The 7,405-nt window shown below is 44.1% G+C and overlaps 1 pseudogene; it reads left to right on the plus strand.

Moving 5' to 3' along the window:
- The window catches only part of LOC101651246, a 14,480-nt pseudogene extending 14,023 nt beyond the window's left edge, over positions 1 to 457 (plus strand).
- Positions 458 to 7,405: the final 6,948 nt, after the last annotated feature.

The raw sequence follows: 7,405 nt of genomic DNA on the forward strand, positions 1-7,405 counted from the left end.
AGAGCTCTACGTCTCCTATGCCTACCTGTCCATGTCTTGTCTTACTACTTCAACCTGGATGATGTGGCTCTGAACAACTTTGCCAAATACTTTCTGCACCAGTCTCATGAGGAGAGAGAACATGCAGAGAAACTGATGAAGTTGCAGAACCAACGAGGGCGCCGGATCTTCCTCCAGGATATCAAGAAACCAGACCGTGAGACTGGAAGAGTGGTCTCAACGCCATGGAGTGTGCACTGCACCTGGAGAAGAGTGTCAACCAGTCCCTGCTGGAGCTGCACAAACTGGCCACGGACAAGAACGACCCCCATCTCTGTGACTTCATCGAGACACAGTACCTGGATGAGCAGGTGAAATCCATCAAAGAGCTGGGCGACTATGGTCACCAACCTGCGCAAGATGGGGGCCCCCAGGTTCCTACCTGGCTGAGTATCTCTCTGACAAGCATACCATGTGAGGCAATGATGGAGAGAGCTAAGCGGCAGCCTGGCCTTCCCCAAGTCACCAAGGCAGCACATGCATGTTAGGTAGACCTGTCCCTTTTCTAGAAATTGTACCCAAGCATCCACTTGCGTTTTTCCATTTGTGCATTTCCTTCAGATATAATTTAAAGTCATTTGATATCCAGCTGTTGTCTCAGAGATCTTGGTGGGGAGGGGCCAGAGAGCCCCCCTGGGCCCAGGCGGTCAAATTTTTTAAGCAACCCAGTTCCACTGCAAAATCCCACTTAATAAAATGGAGCTTGCGCAAAAAAAAAGCAAAAGGGGCATAGGGGTAAATGTACTGTATACATACATCCTTGTGGTGAGCTACAGGCAGTATGGCAGGGGCCAGAACCAATCCAGGGATACATATGGTAGCTAACTAAAAAGGAGGGGGTGAACAAAAACATGGGTAGCCAGGGAACAGGGCACTAACCCATCCAAAGGGAGGGCGTTGTTTATATCTCCACAGGGAAAGAGGGACCAGACTTCAATCCAGTGCTCCAAGACGTGAATACAACATCCGGGCATGAAACAGGGAAACAGTACAGATGTCCGAGGGGATGGCCCCAATTTCAACTATGTGGACAGACCCCCATCACCCCAGAAGAATTCACTTCAGAGGACAGCACTGAAGCTATAGCTCAGGGTGAGGGACATGTCTGAGCAGAGCACACAGGAGCAAATGAAGGGGAAAGGAGAGAGAGTGGGGCACATGCTGGACCACCAAGCCTCAAGGACGATATTCCTGCTGAGAGCAGCCAGTGCACAGAAAGGACCATAGGGCTGGCCCCAGCAGGAGACATGACGGCCCTCACTGACCCATAGTGCTATGGGGGACAGCCTTGGAGACACAGTGCTGGAATTGTGCCCGATCCGACCCCACCACACAAAGGCAAAACACTAAGGGCATGTAACAGAACAGCAGGGGTAGCAGAACAATGAAGTCCCAGCGGAATAACAAAAATAGACTGTGCGGCCAGGGTGTGGCACCCTATCAGACTCAACCAGAAAAGACTCTTAAAAAGGTCAACAAACAGTCCTTGAACTATTTATAGGCTTTTTTTTTGTCATTGGTATTTTTTGTTGTTTTCTTTTGTTGCTTTGTTCTGCTCTGTCATGTTTTTGTGCACATTATTTTCTCTGCATATCTATCTAGATAAGATAGGTGGGATAAACAATCCGGAGAAGAAAACAAAGGGACCGGCAGTTCCGGGGTGACATGGGGGAGGGGGAGGCTGGGGAAAGGAAGTGGGTGTTAACAAAGCCAGGAACAAGAGAACAACAAGTGGTTTCAATTGATGGGAGCCCAGTGTAAGAGGCCTGGTGGGGCTCAATCAAGGGCAATGTAACTGAGAGGAATTACTGAAACCCAAATGAAGGCTGAACATGAGAGTGGGACAATAGGAAAGTAAAAGGAAATAGAGGAAATAACTAGGAGGCAAAGGGCATTTATAGAGGTCTAAATACAGGCATGTACATATGCAAATATATTTATATATGATGATGGCAAAATATATGCATATAGGTTCATTATTAAGGTAGAAGATGGACATTGGGACTCTACTCAAATATGCCCTCAACACAAGAACACTTTGTTCTATGAACCTGGCCTTCCATTATGCTCACCTTCCTGACACAATCCCTGAAGGTAAAGTGGGTGCATGAGCAAAGGTGGTGAAGAAAGCTGATGGTTCTCAGCTCTCAAAAGACACAGCGTCTCAGGTCTTAAGGGCTTGAAGATAAACAGGTGGCCATGTAGCTTAGAAGCAACAAAGCCTACATGGAAGAAGCACACCAGCCTGTGTGATTACAAGACGTCGATAGGATCGGGTGTCAGGAATCAAAGACCTAGAACAACAACAACAAAAATCATATCATTGTGAATGACGGGGAGGATGGAGTGGAGACCCAAAGCCCATCTGTAGGCAATTGGACATCCCCTTACAGAAGGGACACGAGGAAATGATGAGACAGTCACGGTGCAGTATAGCACCAATAAAAGGTACAACTTTCCTCTAGTTTTTTAATGCTTCCTCTCCCCCACGATCATGACCCCAATTCTACCTTACAAATCTGGCTAGACCAGAGCATGTACACGGGTACAGATAAGAGCTGAAACACAAAGAATCCAGAAAAGATGAACTCCACGGGACCAGTATTGAGAGGGGAAGGGGAAGGTAGGAAGAGAAAGGGGGCACCGATCACAGTCATCCACATATAACCCCTTCCCAGGGGATGGACAACAGAAAATTGGTGAACGGAGACATCAGTCAGTGTAAGACATGAAATAATAATAATAATTTATCAATTATCAAGGTTTCATGAGGGAGGTAGGGTAGGAGAGGTAGGGGGACAATGAGAAGCTGTTACCAAGGGCTCAAGTAGAAAGAAAATATTTTGAAAATGATGATGACAACAAATATACAAATGTGCTTGACATAGTGGATGGATTGATGGATTGTGATAAGAGTTGTACAAGCCCCCAATAAAATGATTATAGCCTGAAAAGACTGGACTACAGGGCCGGCCCCCAGCCTCACCACCTCCCTCTAAGTGTGTGCCACAGAGAAGGACACTATACCTTCAGCAGGGGGAAAGGAACCGATTTACCTTGCGCACATGGAATCAAACCAAGAAGGAAAAAGAGAAAGGGGCAGTCAGCCTAGACTCCATACAGTCACACCAAACCCAAAGGATGAGGTCCCTGCCTGGAGCCGCTAAGGCACAGAGAGGACTGTGGGGCTACCAACAACTCAAGACATGTTGTCCCCTAACTGGAGCATACAGTGACAGGAGACAATAATGGGGACATATGGCAGGGAGACAGTGTGGGAATGGAGCATAACAGATAAGCAATTGGAGTAAAGCTGATCCACAGAACCCCTGAGGAGCCCCAAGATTGCACTTTGGGCTAGGAGGGGCAACCCCTGGATCTCCCCCAGGACCAGGGATGAGGCACTCATGGAGACCAGCAAACAGACCTGGACCTACATAGGGTTTTATGTTTTCTTTTTCTCTCTCCATTTCTTTTTTCAACCGTGTTTCCTTATTGTTTGGACTATTACACTGCTGGTTTTCCTACTTATATGGGATAGACATGGGAGGGAAGCTTAGGGAGAAGGCAATGGGGCCAATGGCCCTGGAAGATAGAGGGGAAAGAAGGAGGTGGGGAGAAGGGTGTGGGGAGCGGATGGTGTCATGGACAGGGAACAACTAGGGAAGCGGAACCAGCATCTAGGAGAGGGTAGAGATCCTGTGAGTATTAGAGCAACACCAAGCTAGTGGAGAGGAAGCACTAAGATGTGGAAGAAGGGGGAAAGGGATGGTGGGGCAGAAGGCAGCAAAAGGAAACAGAGGCAAGCTCTAGGAAGCAAAGCATAGATAGGGATATTAGCAGAGTTGTTCACTTATATAAATACATTAATCCATAAAAATGTATTGCCTATGTACATATATTTGTAAGGCAATACACTGAGGCTGCAGACGGGCCTTGGGCCTCAGTTCATACCTTACTTCAATACAATAACACGTTGTCCTAACAAATTGGCATTCTGTGATGCTCGCCCCTGCCCCCCATATGATCGCTGAAGACAAAATGGGTGCATAAGCAGATGTGGTGAAGACAGAGGATGGTGCCCCGCTATTAAAAGATATAGTGTCTGGGGTCTTAATGGCTTGAAGTTAAACAAGCAGCCATCCAACAATGAAGCAACAAGCCCACATGGAAGAAGCACACCAGCAGGTGTGATCGTGAGGTGTCATCGAGATCAGGCAATGAGCATCAGAAGATTCACAACAAACAGTAAACAAACAAACAAAAATGCATTGGTGAGAATGGAGGGGGGTTGGAGCAAAGACCTAAAGCCAATCTGTGCAAAATGGAACATCCCCCCACAGAGGGGTCGCAGGGAGGGGATGAGTCAATCAGGGTGCAGTAGAGCACTAATGGATCACGCACTATACCTCTGTTCCCTTGAGGCCTCCTCACTCCCCACCCCCCACTACCATGACCCCAGTGCCGCTTCTCACTCTGGACTACATACGAGCATGTACATAGGTATAGGCAAGAGATAAAACTCACAGCACATGGAACCCAGGAACAGGAATGGGAATAGAGATACCCAAAGGTAGGGGGAAGTGTGGGAGAGGGAGGGAAGGAAGGGAGTACCGATCGCAATGGATGGCACATAACCACACACCCCCACCCAGGGGGAAGAACAACAGAGATCAGAGGGGAAGGGAGACAGTGGTAGATGTGAGATTTGAAAATAATTAACAATCTATAATCTCCCAAGGGGCCATGAGGGTTCGAGGGTGGGAAGGGAGGGGGGAAAGAGAGGAACTGATCCCAAGGGCTCAGTGAAAAGTAAATGTCTAGAAACGAATGATGGAATATATGTACGAATATGTCAGATACAACTGATGTATGGATTGAAACAAGAGTTGTAAGAGCCCCCACTAAAATCATCTAAAAGAAAAATGCCCACCACTCCAAATATCTTCACAGTGAGATATTAGACCAGAAACTCTTTTCTAAAATATGCATAAAACTTTAATACTTCTACAAGAAAAAGTCAAATCTGATTTCAAAATGCACAGAGGACAGGAACAGAAGACATTGAGGCAGGGACTGAGGTTGGATTCTCCAAAGCAGCAAAATCAGTGAATCCGATATATGTATATACAGAAACAAAGAAACTTCTTATCTACCCAGTCTATTTCGATTCACAGCACCCCCAAATGTGGTTTCTGACGCTATAAATCTTTAGTAGAGTATATAAGCTCATCTTTCTCTCTGGAATCAGTTGGTGGGTTTGCATAGCCAAATTTGCGGTTATCAGCCTAAGACATACCCCTATAGTGCCACCAAGTCTCTCTCTCTCTCATATATATATATATTTGTTGTCGTTATTAGGTGCAAATGAGTCGGTTCCAACCCATGGCACAACAGGATGAAACACTGCCTGGTCCTGTACCATTCTTACATTGTTTTTATGCTCGAGCCCATTGTTGCAGCCACTGTGTAAATCTATCGCATTGAGGATCTTCCTCTATTTCCTTACCCCTCTACTAAGGACAATGTCCTTCTCCAGGGACTGGATTCTCCTGACAACAAGTCCAAAGTGTATAAGATGAAGTCTCACCATCCTTCCTTCTAAGGAGCACTCTGACTGCACTTCTTCCAAGATAGATTGGTTTGTCCTTTTAGCAGTCCATGGTACTTGAAATATTCTTTACCAGCACCATAATTCAAATGATTCAATCCTTCAATCTCTGTATGTAATATCCAATTTTCACAAGCATACGAGGCAACTAAAATATCAATGACACTATAAACAGAAAGATGATCAATACAGTTCTCTAACATAAAATACCAGATGTCTCTAATTTTAACCAGAGGCATACAGAACACATAGATACAGGAATCTATTTTAGGCCCACACTTAATCCTAGTGCCAATCTAAGAACAATTCTTATAACATGGCCCTGCTCAATGCTCTCCATCATGAAGGAAACACAGAAGATATGGGTGCTACAGAAAAGTGTGTTAAAGAAGCTAGATGGTGCCCAGCTATCAGAAAGAATAGCATCTGAGTCTTAAAGGCTTGTTTTGAAACAATAGTCATCTAATTGATATGTCAACTAAGCCCACATGGATGAATCACATCAACATTCACGAGTCAAGGTTTGTAAATAGTATAATCCAATCCCAAAGAGAGAATGGTATCAGAGCTGAATTGTGAAATTCTGCTTTGCAGAAGGCTATGGCTCAAAATACAAAATACAAATGCAGAAGGCTCAAAATACATTTGTAGGATCTACACAGGAAATAAGTCTCCAGCCATTTCCCTTTAACCATAATTGAGTGATGGAAAGCATCTGGTTATAAGGCAGAGTATTGCAGAGATGATTATAGTTGATTAAAATGAAAATTCTGACCTGAGTGGTTAAAACCATACCATTTTATCTATCTTTTGTCACACTTTGAATTTGATCTGGTTTTTAATATTTTCTGTTTTGCTTTCCTTTTTTCAACTGGTGTTCATCTGTGTTGTCTTTTGTTAATTTTGGTAGCCTTTTTGCTTCTCTGTTAGGTATTTTGCTATGTTTTCTGGCATATAAAACTCAGAATGAGTGAATCTATAGAGATAGTAACTAGATTAAGGGTTACTTGGGGGGAACTGCAAGGGACGTGGGATGGGAATGGAGAGCAAATATCAAGGAATACAAGAAGGAAAAAATGATTGCAAGCTGATTGTGGTAGCCATTGTACAACACTTTGTGATATGATTGAACTATTGAATGGTATATCCGGATTATGTCCTAATAAAATGGTTTGTAAAAACAAACATCTGTCTGAGGGAAGAGATGATGGAAAAGCTCAATATCAGCAGCTAAAACCAGGCCAGAGATTGACTGTGCACAGACCAGCAATTGATCATATGTAAGTTCAGATTGTAGCTGAAGAAAATTTAAACAAATAAATGAGAGCCAAAATACAACCTTGAGTTCATCCCATCTGAATATGGAGAACATCTCAAGAATGGATTTTCTTAATTAAATACTAATGACAGAAGACTTACTGAGCTGTGGGAGGACACCAAGAACATCATTCATGAAGAAAGCAAAAGGTCATTACACAGACTGAGGAAAAATTAATTCATTTGTATTATGGTGTGAGTCAGAACTGACTTGATGGTAACTAACCACAACACTATTAGTATATGTATGGACATGCACACACTTGCTCAATGGGTGTGGAAGGAGAAGTGGGAGTATACCCAAATTATATATAGATTTGATGGAATATATTTGTACATGTGTATTTACCAATGCTGCAAAAATATTAAAGAATGTGGTGAAACATACATGAAACAAATGTATGAAAAACGAGGGACTCAGGACCATGGTCTCATGGG

This window comes from Echinops telfairi, unplaced genomic scaffold (genome assembly GCF_000313985.2).
Source record: "Echinops telfairi isolate 266 unplaced genomic scaffold, ASM31398v2 ScPeMD7_7418;HRSCAF=8456, whole genome shotgun sequence".
Taxonomy (NCBI): domain Eukaryota; kingdom Metazoa; phylum Chordata; class Mammalia; order Afrosoricida; family Tenrecidae; genus Echinops; species Echinops telfairi.